This window comes from Ailuropoda melanoleuca, chromosome 16 (genome assembly GCF_002007445.2).
Source record: "Ailuropoda melanoleuca isolate Jingjing chromosome 16, ASM200744v2, whole genome shotgun sequence".
NCBI classification, from domain to species: domain Eukaryota; kingdom Metazoa; phylum Chordata; class Mammalia; order Carnivora; family Ursidae; genus Ailuropoda; species Ailuropoda melanoleuca.
The window spans coordinates 89,194,181-89,213,575 of record NC_048233.1 but is presented as its reverse complement, the minus strand read 5'-3'; the positions used below and the strand labels follow the sequence as shown (position 1 = coordinate 89,213,575).

Sequence of the window (19,395 nt, the reverse complement as noted above, 5' to 3'; positions counted from 1 at the left end):
GCTCTGGGGTCCTGGATCATCCGGTTGACCCCCGTGAGCCCCCCGGGGTGGGCAGATTCAGGAAGAGACCCTCGGGAGAGTGAGGCCTGGCCTTCGCTCAGATCAGAGCCGTGCCCTGGCGTGCGGGGGCGGGGAGCCGGGCCAGCAGACACAGTGTCAGGCCAGACGTGGGAATCCACACATGGCCCCTTCTCAAAGGCGGGTGCTGTCCCCAGGGCCCCTGCGGGGTCCTCGGGCCTCTTTCATTGGGCACATCCGAGCCTAGCCTGGCCCATGGTGGAAATGCAAATCTAATTAGTCTGGCATCGAGCCCGTCTTAAAAGTATTAACAGAGCCTTAAACTGTGCTGTTGGATGGGGATGAAGAAACGCCCCAGCGAGGAATTACCGGATGGTGACAAAGCCCCAATTTATTAGTCTTCTCCAATGGGGGCTGTGCGAAGGACGTTAATTACTTTAATGGGACTTATTTTGCTTCGTTGCCCAAAGTAATTGGTTTATTAACCTCTCCTTTCCTTTGGGGGGAGGGAAAGGCGGAGGGCCGAGTGGTGGCCCCGGGAGAGCCTTGCCCCGTGTTCTGTCCCCGGCCCAGCATGCCTGACCAGCCGCCGCCCAGCCCCCACCCCAGGCAGCGGCACCCTGTCCCCGCTGGCCTGGGCCGGAGCAGCCCGGCACCGTGGCCTTGCTCTTATGCACGGGGCACTCGCTGTGTGTCAGGCCCTGGGAACGCAGCCGTGAGAAAAACAGGGCCCTCAAGGACTTTGCCGGGGCCCCACACGGGCGCCCCAGCAGAAAGGAACACAGTTTCGGGGCGGTGCGGGCCCCGGCCCGAGGCCGGAACGGGCAGGACAGGCAAGAGGACACGGCAGCGGCGGGGGGAGCAGAGCAGCCAGGTGGGTGGGCACGCGGAGGCCAGGAACAGGGTGCACGGGGCAGGCCGGGCTGGAGGCAGGTGAGGCCCCCCAGCCCGACTTCCCAGCCTTCAGCTGATAGCAGTGATAATGTTCGCATTTCAAAAGGAGTCCCTCTCTGAAACTGGACTAGCCGCTTCCCCACCTCCCACAGGAGGACTCTCGGGGAAGACCGCTCAGGCCTGGGGCGCTGAAAACAGGATCTGGTCTGCAGAAATCTGCATGAGACCCATGCTCGGCCCTAGGGCCTGGGTGAGAGGCCAGCTCTTCCCTCCTGGACGCCCAGCACTGTCCTCGTTGGTCCCCGGGGAGGCCCCATCACTAGACAGGGAAGACCCTCGCCCTGACCCCCAGCATCCCAAGGGAGGCAGGATGAGGCTGTCTGCTTGTGACCCTGGACCAGGACTGGGGGGACGAGACAGTGCCCCTCAGAATGCAGGCAGAGCCAGCGCCCGTCCCCACAGTGGGCCGCTCACAGCGGGTTTCTCGGTGCCAATGCCAGGGAGAGGGGTTGTGTGTGTGTGTTGAGGGGCATGGGGTCGAGGGCTGGGTCCCACCAGGTGCCTCCCCCAGGCGGGGCTTCTCAGTGTCCTAGAGGGAATGCCCTGCCTGCCCCTCGCCCCAGGTGAGTCAAGGGCTGGACTAGAGTCCTCTTAGAGTCCTGGGGCTGGGAGCCACTGTCCCTGCATCACCGGAAGCCCTGGCCGGTTCCTCGCTGTCTGGGCCTATAGGTCACCTGCCACGTCACTGTGAGCTCCGGGGGCTGGGTCCGCAGCACACCCCACCCCCAGCCCGAGTGTCCACCTCCTCTCTTCGCAGCTGTCACTTTGTCCTTGAGTTTAGCCGTGCACCAAGGGGCCAGCCCTTGGCCCTCTGTGCTGCATCAGACACGGCTCTTCGGCCAGGGCGTGGGGGGAGGCTCCAGAGCAGGGAGAGGGGTGTGGGCTGTGCTGAGCAAGTTCCCGCTGCCACTCGGGACCCAGAGCAGCCCCGGGGCCCCTGGGTTAAGGAGAAGGGGACTTTGGCAGGAAGGAGGCTCAGTCGGGTGACGCAGAGATCCCCAGCTTAGCTACGTCACCCCCGACCCGGGGGCCTGCCCGCTGAGCACTCCGCAGGACCGGTCGTCAGATGCCATGACTTCCAGGAGGTGTGGGCTCTATAAAAGCAAAATGGCCTGAAAGCCAGGCCAAACCTCCAGGGCCTGGGGCTTCCAGACAGGAGACACCAGGGGAGTGGGGGGTGTTTGAGAGGCTCCAGCTGGGGCCAGGCGATGAGGAGGACAGGAGGCAAGCAGAGACCAGAAGCCACGCGCTGTCTCCCAGTCTGGCGGGAACAGGCACTCTGGAGGCGGGTGGCTCTGCCTGCCCTGGCCGTGGCTTCCTTCTGCGCGGTGGGAGTAAGGGAGTCGTGGCACCGTGCGTTCGAAAGCCCAGGGCCTGGCTCCCAGTAGGGGGCTGGGTACATGGGTGGGGGGGGAGGGAAGGAGGAGAACGGAGAGGGCTGAGAAGTGGGGAGGCCAGGCAAGGGGCCTGGTGCCACAGCATCTTGCCGGGACGCCAGGGGCCCCACCCAAGGTTTGTCCAGCCATCTGGGGAGGGCAGGGCCCTCGGCCCAGGACCATGGTCATGGGAGCTCGGGGTCCAGCATGCAGCTTGTGGGTGGCCTGGCAGTTTAGGGAATGTGGAGGTGGGGGAGAGAGGCAGTGTCCCAGATGGGGCTTTGCCCTCAGATGCAGGAGTCCCACCACCAGTGCCCCATGGCAGACCCCCCAAGCTCTCCGTCGTGGTGCCGAGGGGCTAGAAGGGCACCCGTAGGCCATGAGAGTCCTATACCAGCTCTAAGGTGACGTGCCTGTTCTCTGCTCCCGAGGGCAGGGAGGAGGGTGTTGGGGCTCCCTCCTGCAGGGTGAGGCCAGCTGTGCCCCTCCCGAGGGGCCCCAGGGGGCCAGGCAGAACCTTCTGGCTCCTGACCCCCATGGCTCACCTAGCCCACGATCCCCTGCTCCCCACATCTACACGGGAAGGAGGTGGGAGCTTGGGGGAGGGCTTGAGAGAACCCCACACCGGGCTGTACTTGCCAGTCTTCACGTGCTGCCCAGGGAGCCCGAGTGGCTGTGGAGGCGCTGGCCGGGAACGGGGCTTTTGGAAGGAAGTGCACACAAATCCCTTTTCTAGAAGAAAATCAGTGAGAAGCCCATGTAATTCTTCTTAGACGTGAGGGGTTTTCTCCCCTTGTTTTAATCAACAAGTCCCCAGTAAGTCATTCCAGCGAGCCCATTACCGACGGCTCATAATCTCCCGGGGCTGCGGGCGAAATGGGACCCCCTGGCTCTTTCGCTGAAAACACTTTTCTTGTTTTCTTTCTCCAGCGTGCTGGAAGCATGCCAGCTCGCCAGTTCCATTAACTTAATGAGGGCTGACAGCCTGCAACAAACGCCCCTCATAATCTCCCCGGGATTTAAATGGGGTCCTCCTAGCCGCCGGCTCACGCCCAACCTTGCGCTCTGTCTGCGCGCCCAGCCCCTCCCGGGGCAGAGGCGGCACAGTGATGGGCTTCTTCACCGGCTCCTTCCAGTGACCCCGCACAGGCCACGTCAGGCCGTCAGGCCAACGTCCCGCTGGGGGCGCGAGGACCCTGCTCCCCAGAGCCTGGCCACGGTGTCTTCTCAAGAGCTCGGAGCTGCATGGCTGTGCCGGCTCCGGGGCCCCGTGTCCCTGCAGGGCCACGTCCTTGTTATGACGCAGCCTGGTCCATGCGGTGTTTGTGGGCCCTCCGGCTCCTGAGGCCTCCAAAGCTCCGGGGACTTTCTGGAACCAGTTGAGGCCCAGCCTGGGAATCGATGTGGGGTTCTCTCGAGCCCTCGTCGAAGCTCCCATCTCCTGTCCCTTGCTTCCAAGGGGACCCCCAGGCTCTCAGGAGGAAACAGACCCAGCACTTGGGAGAGGCCCCAGGTCATGGGGCAGGGGTCTCCCCAGGCAAAGGGGAAGGGAGGATTGAGCCATGTGTCCCACGCAGGCCACAGCTGCAGGGTCCCAACCCCAGGAAACCCTCCCCTGATGGAAGGCCTTGGGGGGCAGCAGGGAGGGCACGACACACGCACGTTCCAGAGCTGCCCATCCAGGGTCACACTCAGCTCGGCCCCTCTCACACATCACGGGCCTTCGCACGGGGGACATGGCTCCAGCCACGTGGCGATAGGAGCCACCTCTGTGTGCTGTTCCGCTCCGTAGCCGGCCGGGCCGACAGTGAGCAGGAGTGGGCAAAGATGACGTGGGGCACGTCGACTCGGCCCGTGGGCTGCCCTGAACACCGAATCAGAGGCACCTGAGTTCCCCGAGCTCCGTGGGGGCCGGGGCGCCGAGAAGCAAGCTGGGTGGGAGTGGAGTGGATTGAAGCTACACGGTTAAGTTGGGAAGTTGCCACGTGTGGCTCATTAGTCTGCCCTGTGTCGGGAGCTCTCAGGGGTCCCAGTAGGAAGCCCCGATCTTGGGGAAACAGAGAATTAGCTCCTTTCCCTTGGTTCTGGGACATGTCGAGACGAGTTCCCTTTGCCAGATCTGTGTCGGTCACCTGTCCCGAGGTCCTCGAGGAATTTTGCTGCCAACCGGGGGCCAGCATGGGATTGCTCTGATTTCTGGATCATCGGTATGAAAACAATCTTACAATGACCTCAGAACCACACGCGTGTGGTGACTCGCGATGCAGCAACCGGAGGGGACGGGACGTGCGTCACCTCGCGCCCCACCCAGAGCACCCAGACTGCCTACAGCTCATGTTGTATCTGTCCGGGCCTGTTGTGAGGGCCCCACGGGCCACCCTCAGAGTCTGGATGTCACTGGGCAGGCAGTAGGGAGCCATGGCAGGAATTGGGGCAGGCGGCAGGGGTCATGGATCTGAGATTTGTCTCTTGGCCCGAGAAGCGCCCCACGGCAGCCATGCTGTGGCGGACGGGTTGGAAGGGAGAGGCTCAGCCAGACTGGGGAGTTAGGAGGCCTCTGTGTCTGCCAGGGGAGAGAGGAGGCCTAGGGCAGCAGCACTCCTGAGGCTGCCTGCCAGGGGCCCTGAGCCCCCTGAGGAAGTATCCCAAAGAGGACTGTGCCCTGGGCAAACCCGGGGGCTGGGGGAGTCCCCCCTCCTTCCCTGTTCTCCAGAGAAGCACCCGGAACCTCCGTGCGCCTCGCCCGGCTCCCACTCTCAGGAGCAGCCTGGGGTACTCTCCACACTCTCGCGTTCACATGAGGGAGTGCCCGCCACCTAGTTTTAGAACATTCTCGTCACCCCCAAAAGCAGCCCTGCGCCCCTGAGCCGTCGCTCCCCCTCCCCTGGGGAGAAAACACGAATCCTCTTCCTGTGTCCAGGACCTATTCAGAACCTTCCTCCCAGTCCGTGTCCTCTCACACGTGTCGTGGCAGGAGTCGGGTTGGGGGGGAGCAGAGAAGTCTGTGGATGGAGTGTGCCCCCCCCAAGGGAATGAACCCCCGGCACAAGAGGAGGTAAACCTGAATGACCTGCTGCCCCAAGCCAGGACGTCCCACCGCGGCGAGCGAGCTGCTCCCCCCGGGGACACTCGGCCTGAGCCCCAGCTCGCCCGCTCGGTTTCCGGGGCATCCTGAGTGCGTGAGGGGGCACGTCCCACCACCACTGGTCCCCGTTCCTGGTCTGGACCTGAGGCTCGAGGCCAGAGCCCCAGGCCAGGCTTCCTCAGCCCCCAGAAAGGGGAGACCCACGTTCAGACCTTCCCACCCCGGCCATGGGGGCCGCGGGGGCTCTGAGGCCCTCAAGCCAGGGCTCCTCACCGGCTGCCACCCCACGCTCTGCCTCTGAGTTCAGGCCGCGCTGGACGTGGGGAGGAGCACGGGCCGCCAGCCTCAGCCCCGGCGCTGGGTGTGAGTTAGATGCCGCGACCTCTGATCCCAGCGGTGCTTGGCGTTACAGGGTGTGTGTGATGGGAACATGGGCTGGGCTCTGGCCGGGGGGAAGGTGAGGGGCGCCTGCCGTGTGTACGAGCGCGGCCGCTGGCACAGAAAGTGTTTGGGGGGGGGCGGCGGTAGTGGGGGGGGGGGTCTGCCGAGAGAGCGCAGCAGCTGCCCCTGCCTCGCCCGCTGGGCTCTCTCCCCCTCCAGCCGCTCTGCCCAGAGCTGGTCACAGCGGGCTGGCCCCGGAGCCACCGCGGGTCAGCTCAGCGGCCGCCGAAGACAGGTGCGGTGTCACGATGGCCCCCTGTTTCACCTGACCTCAGAGCACAGTGGCTTCTCTGACCTAGGCAGGACCATGCCCGGGGAGACTGCTGGTTCTAATTATGGGGATTGCACAACCGTGGCCCGCGGGGTGCTATTTGTGAAGTCACCTGACTGGGCTGCGGACTTTCCCGCCTGTACCCAGAGCCGCAGGCTGGAGCTGCCCCGGGAGGGCAGGTCATGGGTTGGGGGAGACTGCAGGACCCGGGTGGATGGCACGTGGACACAGAGCCCAGCACGGGCTGGGGGAGGCCTGGACACCCACCCCCTCAGATGGGAACCTGAGCCCAGGCAGGAGTGTGACCCGGCTTCCCTGCGGACTGACCCTTGTCCCTCAAGGCAGGTCCCACCAGCAGCCCGAGTGGGGGGGGGGGTTCCCCCAGGAGTCCCAGATGGAAGGGAGGCCAGGCTGTGAGGAGGGGACGCCCTGCTGCGGCGGTTAAGGGCCGGGGGCGCCATACATTTGGGCTCGAGACTTGGCAGTACTGCTGACCGAGAGACTTGTCCCCCTGGTTGGTTCCCCCCTCTCTAAGATGAGGGGGAGGCTGAGCACTGCCTCCCAGGCTCGTCCTGAGGGTGAAATCAATGCAGGTTTGGCAAGCACGGAGCCCAGCGCCCACCTGCTGCTGTGTAGGGTGGCGGGAGGTGCCTGGGAGTGAGCGGCAGACCGTGGAGGAAGGAGAACGGGGTGGGGGATAAGCAACACTGGGTGTGTAGTTTTACTTCTTAAGGAAGACAACTCCTTTGGACTGATGATAACGTATCGAAAACAGGCATATGGGATGTAGAGAGAATAGAGCCTTTTCCTCCACCAGGGCCTCCGGCTTTTTGGAAACTCTCCGTCTTAGTCCCTGTCCCCAGGCTTGTGTGGAATGCTTTCTCGGTGACTCGGCACCCCCCGCCTCTGGGGGACCCCAGGGACATGCCCAGCCCTGGGACCCACAGTGAAGCAGGTGGCCTTGCCTTCACCAGGGAACCAACTCACAGCACCAGATGCGACTGACCAGTGAGGCAGGTGGTCTTAGAGCTTGAACTGAGGGGTCCCTCCTCCCAGACCCCTCAGGCCTCTGACGGGGAGGCAACAGCAGCCTGCTGCCTCCCACACCATTCCCAAGCCCCTTCCTTTGGAGAGACCGAAAGGAGAGAGTACCCAGAGTCAGCGACTCTTCGGGGGCGGGAGAGCACGGGCCCTGGGATACTCGAAGGCTGGTTAACGGAGATGGTCCTGCAGCCTCAGTGAGGAGTCCTGGGTGCAGACCTTCAGGGACCGTCAGCAGGGGGCTGGGCCTCAGGCCTCGCCAAGAACATCAGCCTGTCTCAGACAAGGGCGGCCCCTCCCTGCTCTCTGTTTCAGTCATTTCTACTCATTGCTATTATTCCCTCCCCTCTGCTTGCTTTGGGTTTAATTTGCTCCTCTTTCTAGTGTTTGGGTAGCAACTGAGATAGCTGGTTTGAGAGCTTCCCTTTCTGTTAATGTAATCGTGGAACACTACAAATTTCCCTCTAAGAACTGCTTTAGCTCCACCCGTCAAATTTCGATACCTATTTTGTTTTCATTTTTTGTTCCATTTCAGATGTTTGCATATGGTTGGGAGGGTCTGTCCTGGGACAGTGTGGGAGAATTTGGGAGAAGGCCACCTGGGCCTGGTGTGTTCTTGCAGGAAGGTCTGTAACCATCCCTTTGATACCTTTAGTGGCCGCAAGCTTGTTTCAGGCATTTTATCCCAACTTTAGTCAGTTCTAGGGAGTTAAAATTTTTTCTAAGAATGTGCCAAATTCTATGTAGGTTTTCCAAAGTTGTTGGCATATAGTTGCTGTGGCTATTCTTTTATTATCGGGTTTATCCCTATTTGTAGTAATTCCTAACTTTCTTTTGTACTATTTTTATTTGCATTTTGTACTATTTTATTTGTATCCGCAACAGAGCTTTGTCTGTTCTGTTAGTTTTTTCAAGAACCAAGTTCTGCTGAATTTAGATTCTCCAGTAAGTTTCGTGAAGGGAAAGAGACACCATACTCAAGATAAGACCCTCCGCTTTACAAAATGTCAATTCCTCTCTCCTACTTGGTCGATAGATTTACTATAATTCTGGTAAAAACCCAGCAGGTTTTCTTGTGGGACTTCCTGTGACGAGCCCAAAATGTCTGTGGAAGAGCACAGAGCGGAGAGTAACAAAGACCTTCTCAAGGAAGTGCGGGAAGTCTTTCCCTCCAGGGGTCAGGATTGGGGTGAGGCTGGGCTGTGGGTGCGAGGGTCGATACTCAGCCGGGCGGACAGAGCAGGGAGCCCGAGTGGGAGGCTCTGGGGTGTGCTGGTGGCACCTGGGCCACAGTGACAGGTGGTTATCCACAAGGGAAGAGGCGAAGGCGCCTGCCTCACACCATTTACAACAACTCAGATACAATCCTTCTAACTCTCGAAACATGCGGGCTACTTAGTATCTTTCGAAATGGGGCGTTCAGAGCTCTCTCTTGGACAAGACCCCAACACGCTGTGACAGAAGAATACTGACAAAGTTGTTGCCAGAAAATAAGAGGTCCTGTTCCTCAAAAGGCACCTGAAGGACAGGGAGGTGATTTGAAACCAGGATTTGCATTTGGTCTCAGTGTTGCTCCAACCAGTTACCCCAAACCCGGTGGCTCAGGACAACCCACACCGGTGGTCTCTGGGTCCCACAGACCCGAAGTCGGACACAGTGTGATGGGTCTGAAAGGGGTCTCAGGGCTGGCTCCTCCTGGCGGCCCCCCAGGAGAGCCACCACTGGGCCTCGTCCAGCTTTGGGGACACCTACCCCCATCGGCTCGCGGCCCCAGCCTCCTCCCTCACAGCCAGGACGCTGCCTCGGTCTGGTCACAGCTCCCTCTAGCCACAGCGGAGAAAGCTTCTCCACGTGTAAGGATTCCAGCAGCTCACAGGCCAGAAGGCGAGTCCGGGATAATCTGTCCATCTCACAGTGCTTAATCTTAATCACATCTATGGTCCCTTTTGCCTTATAAGGTGACATATTCACAGGTTCTCGGGTTAGGACATCTTTCGGAGAGCCTCTCTCTGCCTGCGCAGGAGCAGGTGTTCCCCACACACGAACCGGCAGAGAACTGGTAGGGGGGCCTGGGTGGTTCCATGGCTGTGTCTGCCTTTGTTTTAGGTCCTGATCTCAGGGTCCTGGCCTCGAGCCCTGTGTGGGGCTCCCTGCTTAGCGGGAAGTTGGCTTCTCCCTCTCCTGCTGCTGCTCCCTCGGCTCACGCTCTCTCTTCTCAAATAAACAAATAAAATCTTAGAACAACAACAAAAACAAAGAACTGGCAGGTAGGCAGAAATTCAAATAAGGCCCCAAGTAACAAAACAGAACAGCAGCCCAGAGACGCGCTCAGCCTTCCGGCTGGGGAAGCACCCGGGGCCAGCTGGGGCGCGAGGCCCTGCTCACACTCATTTTGTTGGCGTGAGTGATGCAGGCCGATCACTGGGGGTGCAGGCAGGGCTGTGGGGCGCAGGGTCTCCCACACTGCTGGGGGGGGCATGGCGAGACCAGATTCGAATCCTCATGGCCGATGACCCAGCGGCCGCATGCCTGGGTGACACCGGAGGAAACGCCAGGCCGCGCCCAGCCCGAGGATAGTCGAGCGTTGCCACAGTGTCCTCCACGAGCCAGATGCCTGGCCTCCAGCCGCACGCCAGTCGCAGGAGGAGAGCAAAGGGACTCGGCATATCGACAGAACGGAGCATTTCCCACCAGTCCGAACAAACGAGCCCAGTAACATACGGGGAAAAGCGTAATGCATTTTCGTAAAGTCTAAATCACTAAAATACAAAATATATGCCCGGGGGGGGGCTACATGTCATTTGATAAAACGACACCAACAGGAGAGCAACATGTGAGGGACACAGATCTGGGAGGATGGCCACCCAGGGGGTGAGGCAGGAGGGTGACTGGGTTGGGGGCCGTCGGGTCTAGCTTTTATTTTGAGCGCTGGATTCCTGGGGTTTCTCAATATTATTTAAAAAACCACAACTAATTATGCAACAATGTGTAAAGAACGACCCACCACCACCAAGTGATGAGCCAAACCGGTTCAACATTCAAAAATCAACTACCGGGACGGCGTCACATCGATGGGCTAAGGAGGGAACATTACACCCTATCAAGTGATGGGAAATAAGTGTTTGACAAAATCCAGCTCCCACCTGGTCCTTGTCTCCGTGGGAAAGAGGGGTTCTCCTTTCTTAGGGCAGAGAGGAGGGGGTGGACTGCGTCACCGCTCCCCCCCCAGAGGCCCTGGCCCTCCAGCCTTCCCAAAGCAGGATGGGGGGCCAAAGGCCTGGAGGGCGGCCCAGCCCGGGCAGGCAGACACCCAGCCTGCAGCCTCAGCACCACGGGGCCCAGGGCCCGGGGTCTCCTGCAGGGTCTCCAACCTGCATCCTGCCGCCTGTCCCGCCTTCCTGTTCCCGCATCAGAACCCCCAGAAACGGGCACAAGGCTACCACCTTCCCAGACCAAACCCAGCACAGAGAGAAGAGAAAACCTTCCTCGAGCAGAGCCAGACAGGCCGGTCCCTTGCAGACCAAGGAGTCCTTTGCCTCCAGCAGGGAGGCCGGCAGACAGGGCTGTCCCCCGTGCAGGGACGAGCCCAGCGGAGGCCTGAGCGGCGCTGGGCTAGGCCCTGGCACCCCAGCCCTAGCTTTCTGTCGGCCGGGCTGGTGCTGCGTGGTTGCAAAGGCCATAGCTTTGTTCTGCGGAGCTGGCCGAGGTGAGGGTGGTGGGTGGCAGCTTCGAGAAGCCACTGGAGTGGTCACCGGCCATGGCTTTTGCTTGAGCGAAGCAGGATCTGAGGAGCCCTGAGCAATCTCCCTGGACCTCAGGCCACGGCCAGTGGGGGACCCTTCACACTGAGGTGTCCATAAAGCCCCAGCCCTCCACCTGTTCCCATGTCTTTGGAGGTGATTGAAAAGAATCAGGGACATGAGGCCAGGGTGACGTCCCCTCCCATCTCAGGCCTGGGTGAGGGGCTTCGTGAGGCCAGTGGCCCCCACCCTAGAAGGGGAATCTCTACGTCCTGGGGCCTCCCAGAGGTCGTGTCAGCTCTGCCTCCGAGCCCGTGCTCGCGTGTGTGCGTGCGTGTGTGTGCACAAGTGCGTGTGTGAGTGTGTGTGCGCGAGCTGCTACTGCACAGAAGTGTCCTATTAACACGCAACATGTTGGTGCGGGGTCGGCACAGAAGCCGGGGCCGGCCTCTGCTCCATGGCTCCCTGCTCCACTGCCCCAGGCTCGCCCGCTCTGTCGTGGGGACACAGTACCTTGGGCAGAAAGCCAGCGAAGCCTGGGGCGTCCAATGGGTCTGTGTATCGGGGCTGATCTCCAGCTGGCCCGGCACCCGAGCCAACATCACCTGCAGGTCAGAGTGTCCGCCCGGCACTGAGGGGAGCCAGCTGCTGGCAGTACCGTCCTCAGGCTCCGCCTGTCCCCACCCAGGCTGCCCACAGCGGGGCAGGCAGAGCCCTGTGCCCAGGCCAGGCTGAGGTGCCCTCAGATCCTGAGGGTCCCCCAAGCTGCCCAACAGCCTTCCTCTCCCCACTGTGTCGTCAGCACCATGGAGGAGCCAATAGCGCCCACTGGCCGGGTCCCACGCTCCCCAGGCCCAACACCCCCAGTCTGCAGGCCTTCCCTCCACCTGCTGGCTGGGAGCTCAGCTTCAGGAGGCCTTCCAGACTGGCTGTTTGGTTTGGGGCTGAGCATGGGCCCTGCACCCTGTAGGGGCTGGAGGATGCTTGAGAAGGGGGAGAAGGAGGGACAAAGGCTCTGCGTTCGTCTCAGCCTCAGTCACGAGGGCCCACACCTGAACCACCAAGAAGCCGGCTTATCCTTCTCCAGTGCCTCCAGGAAGATTCCTCAGCCTTATCCATGCGGCACCCCAGCCTCCCTGGGGTCTTCTATGGCCCTGAGATCCCCTTTTTGGAACCGGAGCCCCCGTGGGCCTGGCTGATGGCTGGGGGCTGGCCAGCCTGACAGCCGGGGTGCAGCTGAGAGCTTTAGAGCCCAGTTGTCCTCCGCTGGGTGTCCTATCCTGTCCACGGGATGCCACGCCTTCTCTCTGCTGAGACTGGACTTTACAGGCCCCTTTCCCAGCTGGAGCCCTACAGAGGCACAAAGGGTACTTGCCCAGCAATAGGGGCCCTTGACATCACCAGACGCCCGCCCCCAGGGGCTTACCGGCCAGCCCAGGTGGCCAAGGCGGCGTCCTGCGTGGGAGTCCGCGGCCTGTTCTTTCATACTGCTGTATGATATCCCTTAAAGGGGCACCGCACCGTCTGCTTCTCCGTGCTGCTGTAGTCAGACATTTGTCGCTTTGAGTTTTATTTCCTGTGAGTAAAGCTGCCATAATTGTTGTTATACTGCCTTTTGGTGGATGTGTGCACCGATTTCTCCGGGGTGTGTATGTGGAAGTACAGATGCCGGGCCCGGACATGGGCCCATCCACGGCCACCGCCAGGCAGCTCTCCGGAGTGGTCGAACCAGTCCACGCTGCCACCAGCACCACACGTGGGTCTGTTGGGCCACATCGTCTCTGACGCTCGACATTGTCGGTCTTTTTCATTCCGGCCATGGCAGCGAGCGCGTGCGAACACGTCGTTTTGGTTCTGGTCAGTGTTTCCCCAGTGAGTAATGTGTTGAGCACTGGCTCAAGGGCGTGTGGACGTCCTTTGTTGGTGAGGTGCCCGTTCAAATCTTTGGTCTTTTTTTTTTTTTTTTTTTTTTCAGATCATGTAGTCTTTTCCTTATTGATTTGTGGGAATTCTTGATATATTCTGGATACAAGTGCTTTACCAGAAAATGTCCTTTCCTACCCTGTACAGTGTCTGTTCATTCTCTTCATGATGTCTTTTGACGTAAAGAACCTCTTTTTTTTTTTTTAAAGATTTTATTTATTTATTCAACAGAGAGAGAGACAGCCAGCGAGAGAGGGAACACAAGCAGGGGGAGTGGGAGAGGAAGAAGCAGGCTCATAGCAGAGGAGCCTGATGTGGGGCTCGATCCCAGAACGCCAGGATCACGCCCTGAGCCGAAGGCAGACGCTTAACCGCTGTGCCACCCAGGCGCCCTCGACGTAAAGAACCTCTTAACTTTGAGGGAGCCCCATTTGTCTAATGGTTCCCTTTCATAGTTAACGCTGCTTGTGTTTGGTTAACTCGTGGCCTTTCCCGTGGTCGCAGAGATATCCTGCTGTTCTGTTCTCCAGCCTTGATTGCCTTTGCCATCCTATAGGTCTCTGCCCTCGTTGGAATTACTTTGTAACTGATGTGTACCAGGGACCCACAGCCCATGTTTTTCTCATATGGATGTCCAATTTGTCCCAGGGCCATTTACTGAAAAGAACATTCTTTCCCCAGTGGACTGAAACAGTGCGTTTGTCATAAACCAAGTGACCACACATATATGTATTTTCACCTTTGGATGTTCCGCTCTTTTCCACTGAAGCACTCATCAGTCTAATCTAATGTCACCTTATTAATAGTGCGACCTAAGGCTGCCTCCAGTGATACCCAGCATTCATCCCTGACGCTTGACAATGACCCTTGAACTCTGTCCTGTACAACCTCCAACTTCGTTCTCCAAAATTGTCTTGTCTGCTCTTAGCTCTTTGCTTTTCCATAAATATTTTAGAATCAGCTTGAAATCCCCCCCAAAAAAATATTAAAAAAGAAAAGCATTCAGACACTGATTGGAGTCACATTGAATCCATACCTCAAAATTAGCACCTTAGAAATGTTAAACCCTCCAACTTACAAACATTATATCCTGAATTAATTTAGGGCTTCTTTCCTTTCTTTCAGTAATGTTTGGTACTTTTCTGTGTAGAGACCTTGCTTGTCTCCAGTAGATTTATTCTCAGGCATTTTATGGTTTTTGTTGCTACTGTTATTGGCATCTTTTTGTTTTATTTCCTACTTGTTACTAGCATATAGAAATACCAATGATTTTTGTATGTTGTCTTTGAAACCGATGTTCTTGCTAAATTCATTTATCAATCAAAGAGTTTATCTGAAGATTCTGAAGATTTTTTTAACATGATTACGTCATTTGCAAGTAACAGTGGTTTTATTTTTACCCTGTCCCGTGATTCTGTCTTTCGTTTCCTTTTCCTTCCCTTGACACACTGGTTGAGACTATCAGGACAACAGCAGGTAGAAAGGGAGACCATGGACAACCCTGCATTTCTCCCTCTCTCGAAAGAAAGGCACCTAATATTTCACTGTTGAGCGTGACGTTTGCTCTACTGGGTTTTGTCTTGTTTCGTGTTTGTATTTGTTGTCTGCGTGATAGAATTCCCTTCTATTCCTGCTTTCCTTGGAGTCGTGTTTCTAATTAGGAAAGGCTCTCGAGTTTTATCAAATGTTTCTATGCATCTTTTGAATTGATTTTTTGTTTTTCCTTAGACTTATTCTGTTGACTTTATCCTGTGATTATAGAACAAATACGATTTATTCTTAACTTATTCTGTGGCCAATTATGTGGGTTTATTTTCAGATGCTGATGCAGCCTTGGATAAGTGAATTAAACTTCATCGTTCACGTGTCTTTATAGACAGCGTTGGGTTTAGTTTGTTGCTGTTACGGGCAGGGCATTTGCCTCTGTGTTTACGAGAGAGATCGGCCAGTGATTTTTCTTTCTTGAAATATCCTGTCCGGTTTTGATATAAAGGCTATGCTGCTTCATAAAAATCCCCAAAAAGATTTATATAAAACCGGTATTAATTCTTCCTTCAATGTTAGAAGAATTTACTGGTAAAATCACCTAGACTTAAGGTTTTGTTAGTTTGCTTTGTGCAAACATTATTAAAATTCCTAATTTAATTTATGTGGTGAATATTGGGAAATCTGGATTGTTTTTATTTCTTCTTAGGTCTGCTTTTATATGTTATGTTTAAGGAATTGATATATTTTAACCAAACTATCAAAATTACTTTTGTACATAATGTCCTCTGAACAGAGTTTTTAACTCCTGAGGTCTGTAAAGGTGTTCAGTGTTTGATGCCTGACATTGGTGATTTGCATCCCCTCGTCCCCCAGTTACTCTTGCCAAAAGTTGTCAATTTCATTAGTTTCTTCAGAGAATCAAAATTTGGCTTTGTTGATGTTTTTGATGTAATGTTCTTTTTTTTTTATTTCATTGAGTTGTACTGTGTATTATCTCTTTCTATCTACTTTCTTTGAGTTTAATTTGGTTTTGTTTTTTTTTTTTTTAACTTCTTGAAAGAGAGTTTGGCCTCCCTCTTCTCTAATGTATACATTTAAGGTCATAGGTTGTCTCTAAACACTTACTTCATGGTACCTCAACCAGTTATTTAGCTGTGATATGTGACCTTTTTATTATTATCCAACTTAAAATACTTCCTGATTCTTATTAGATTTCTTCTTTGACCTTGGGTCATTTAGATTAATTTCTAAAACACTTAAGGATTTTCTAGTTTTTTTTTTTTTATCTTATTGATTTTAGTTTAATTTCATTGCGGTCAGAGAACATACATATATGATTGAATTTCTTTGAAATCTGTTGGAACTTGTTTTTAAAGCCCTGTGTATAGTCTGTTCGGGTAAACGTTCCACGTGCGCTTGGAAAGCTTACGTACGCCTCAGCTACTGAGAGCCGTGTTCCGTAAATGTTGATTAGGTCAAGTCGCTACTCGTCATCCAAATTGTGTCTGTGTTGATGTTTGCCTACTTTTCTATCAGTTACTGACAGAAGTGTATTCAGATCTCCCACTGTGACTGTGCACATTCTTTCTTACCTTTTCGTTCTGCCAGTTTTGCTTTATATATTTTAAGGTTATGTTTTTAGGTACATACAGATTTAGAATTGATATCTTCTTACCAGAGTGCCAGCGTTTTTAAATTATGAAATATCCATCTTCGTCTATGGTTATATTTAAAGTTTACTTTGTATGATGCAGTTTACCTACACCAGCTCCCCTTGGGCTACACCGTGATATACATTTTGCTGTCAACATTTCTATGTCTTTATATTTGTGTAAAGATTTAAATATAGATTTATAAGCAACATCAAGTTGCCTTTTGAACCCTGTCTGACCGTGTTGATCCTTTCATTGATACGCTTTGGCCCCTTGTAGTGCATGCACTCTGCTGCCTTTCAGTCATCCCTCCTTTGTCCTATCCGTTCTTTCTTATCTCCTTTCCTGCTCCTTCTGGATTAATCAAATAGTGATACTATTTCGTTTTTATTCTGTGTTAACTTGTTGCTTTTACGTATTTTCATTATTCGATCAGTGGTTGACACCTTGGCTCATTAGGGTTGACCTCAGATTAGCACTTCTACCATTTCCCCGACAGCACAATGTACTCGCAGCTGTGTGGCTCCACCGGTGCTCTCTGACTCTTAACACTGCTTTTATCATGCATTTCTGCTCTGCATATACAGATGCAGGTATGTATAAGGTTTAAGTCCATGCAGATTTAGGGTTGATATCTTTCTACCAAACCGACCATTGTTTAAAATTATGAAATACCCCTCTTTGTCTCTAGTAATGTTTCAACCTCATGAAGCATTACCATTACAGTCAATACAAATTTAAACTTTCTCATTAATCTGTCCTTTTATGTGTTCTTAACTCCTTCCTGTATTCCCATGCTTCCTTCTGGGATCATTTTTCTCTGCCTGTCCCCTGAATCACTCTTCCAATGCAGTTCTCCTGGCAGTGAATTCTCTTGGTTTTGGTTTCAGCTGCTTCTTCTTTTTTTTTAGAAAAAAATAAAATAAATAAAAATAAAATAAATAAAATATACATAACATAAAATGCAGCATCTTAACCATTTTTGTGCACAGCTCAGGGGCCCTGAGCACATTCACATGTTGTGTAGCTGTCCCCACCTTCTTTTTTTTTTTTTTTTTTTTTAAGATTTTNTGGTTTCAGCTTCTTCTTCTTTTTTTTTAGAAAAAAATAAAATAAATAAAAATAAAAAAATAAAATATACATAACATAAAATGCAGCATCTTAACCATTTTTGTGCACAGCTCAGGGGCCCTAAGCACATTCACATGTTGCGTAGCTGTCCCCACCTTCTTTTTTTTTTTTTTTAAAGATTTTATTTTTATTTATTCAACAGAGAGAGACAGCCAGCGAGAGAGGGAACACAAGCAGGGGGAGTGGGAGAGGAAGAAGCAGGCTCATAGCAGAAGAGCCTGATGTGGGGCTCGATCCCATAACGCCGGGATCACGCCCTGAGCTGAAGGCAGAGGCTTAACCGCTGTGCCACCCAGGCACCCCTGTCCCCACCTTCTGTCTCCAGAACCTTTTCATCTTGTGAAACTGAAGCTCTGTCCCCATGAAACACTAACTCTCCATCCTCCTCCCCAGCCCCTGGCGGCCACCATCCTGCTGTCTGTCCCCATGAATCTGACGCCTCTAGGGACCTCATCTGAGTAGAATCCTACAGGATTCGCTTACTTTACTTTCTTCTTCATTTTTAAGGGTATATTGGATGGGTCTAGAATGCTAAGTTGGTAGTAATTTTCCTTGAGCACTATAAAGATGTCACCTGGCAGGGTGCCTGGGTGGTTCAGTCTGTTAAGCTTCTGCCTTCAGCTCAGGTCATGATCTCAGGGTCCTGGGACTGAGGCCCGTGTCAGGCTGTCTGTTCAGGAGATCCTGCTTCTCCCTCTTCCTTTGCTCTTCCCCCATTCATGCTTTCTCTCTCTCACTCTCTCTCTATATATATAAAGAAAGAAAATCTTAAAAAAAAAAAAAGATGTCACCTGGCTTTTATCTTTTTTGTTGAAAAGCCAGTCATCAGGATAATGTGTCATTGTCCCCATCCGCTCCTTCATTCCTTCTGTGACATTCTCCGTTCCTTTGGTCTCGGCAGTGTTACTCTGATAAGCCTGGGGATCCAAAGAGCTGCTTGCATCTGCAGCCTGATGTCTTCCATCATTTTTGGAAAATTCTCAGCCACTGAGCCTCCCTTTCGTCTCCTCTCCTTCTGGGATTCCATGTGTGTAGGAATGCTATCTCCCACATCTTGTGTTTTTTCTGTATGTTTAATTCTGTTTTGTCTCCATGCCCCCACCCGGCAATTTCCTTCCACTCCACGTGCATTCCTTTCTTGCACGTCCCCTCTGCTATCAAATTCATCTGCTGCATTCTTAATTTCCATTATTGTCCTTTCTGTTCTAGAATTTCCATTTTATTATTTTTAATACAGATTTTATTTCTCAGGTGAAATACTCCATCTATCTTCCTGAACCCACTAATCATAGTTATTTTAAAGTCTTGATCTGAAAGCTCTAAAGCAAACCACAGCCACCGTTTGCTCGTGAGTCTGTGGGTCAGCATTTGGGCTGCTCGTCTGGGTGCTCTCAGCTCTCCTCCACGTTGCTCTTCCAGTAACCTGGCTCAGACACATCCGTGTGGCAGCAGCATTCTGACAGGACGACAGAGGGAGCTGCGAGGGCTCTTGTGACCATGGCTCAGACACATGGTCCACTTCTGCCGTAGTGGGAACGAGCCCCAGCTCTTGCTGGGGGGAACTGCAAAAGATCTGTACCCAGCTTTGATCCACAACAGGCTGCCCTCAGGCCATAACGTTTTACATTCCTCCCAGCGCAAAATTCACTCACCCCTCCAGGACACCTCAAAGTCTCGCGGTGACAGCATCATGCTCCAGGCCCATTATCTTAGGCTCTGCCATTTTGTCCCCAGCCTCTGCCCAATGCCTGGTCTCCAAAGCAACACCATGTGTTTGAGGATCTTGATATGACAGGACCCCCTGTGGGGTCCTAGCTTCTTTATCTCTCATCTATTGCTGCCCAGTAAGCCACACCTAAATATAGTGGCTTAAGACCACAGCTCGTGGTCTTGCTCACGATTCTACGGATCAGCAACTTGGGGTCAGCCCTGTGGGGAGGCTGCCCTGATGGCTTTGTGTGCGTGTTCGCGCAGATGCGCTCGTCTGGAGGCCGACTGGGGCTGAATGGTCGGAGGTGGCCTTACTCACTTGTCTATTGCCTGATATTGGCTCTTGGCTGGGGGCGCCTCTGTTCTCCATGCAGGCTCTCCAGCCACCCAGCTCAGGCGGGGTCACGTGGCCACATTCCAAGAGCACATCAGTTATACACGGTGTGACTCCCCAGCATTCTTTTTGTCAGAGCAAGTGTCAAGGTCAGCCCAAATTCAAGTAGTGGGAAAACCAGCTCTATCTCCTGATGGAGAAGCTACAAGCATTTGGGCCACTGAATCTGCC

The 19,395-nt window shown here is 54.4% G+C and overlaps 1 protein-coding gene across 1 annotated transcript in view; it reads left to right on the top strand.

Moving 5' to 3' along the window:
* KCNQ1 (potassium voltage-gated channel subfamily Q member 1) overlaps positions 1-19,395 on the top strand; it is a 342,106-nt gene that overhangs the window by 221,586 nt on the left and 101,125 nt on the right. The window lies entirely within an intron of this gene.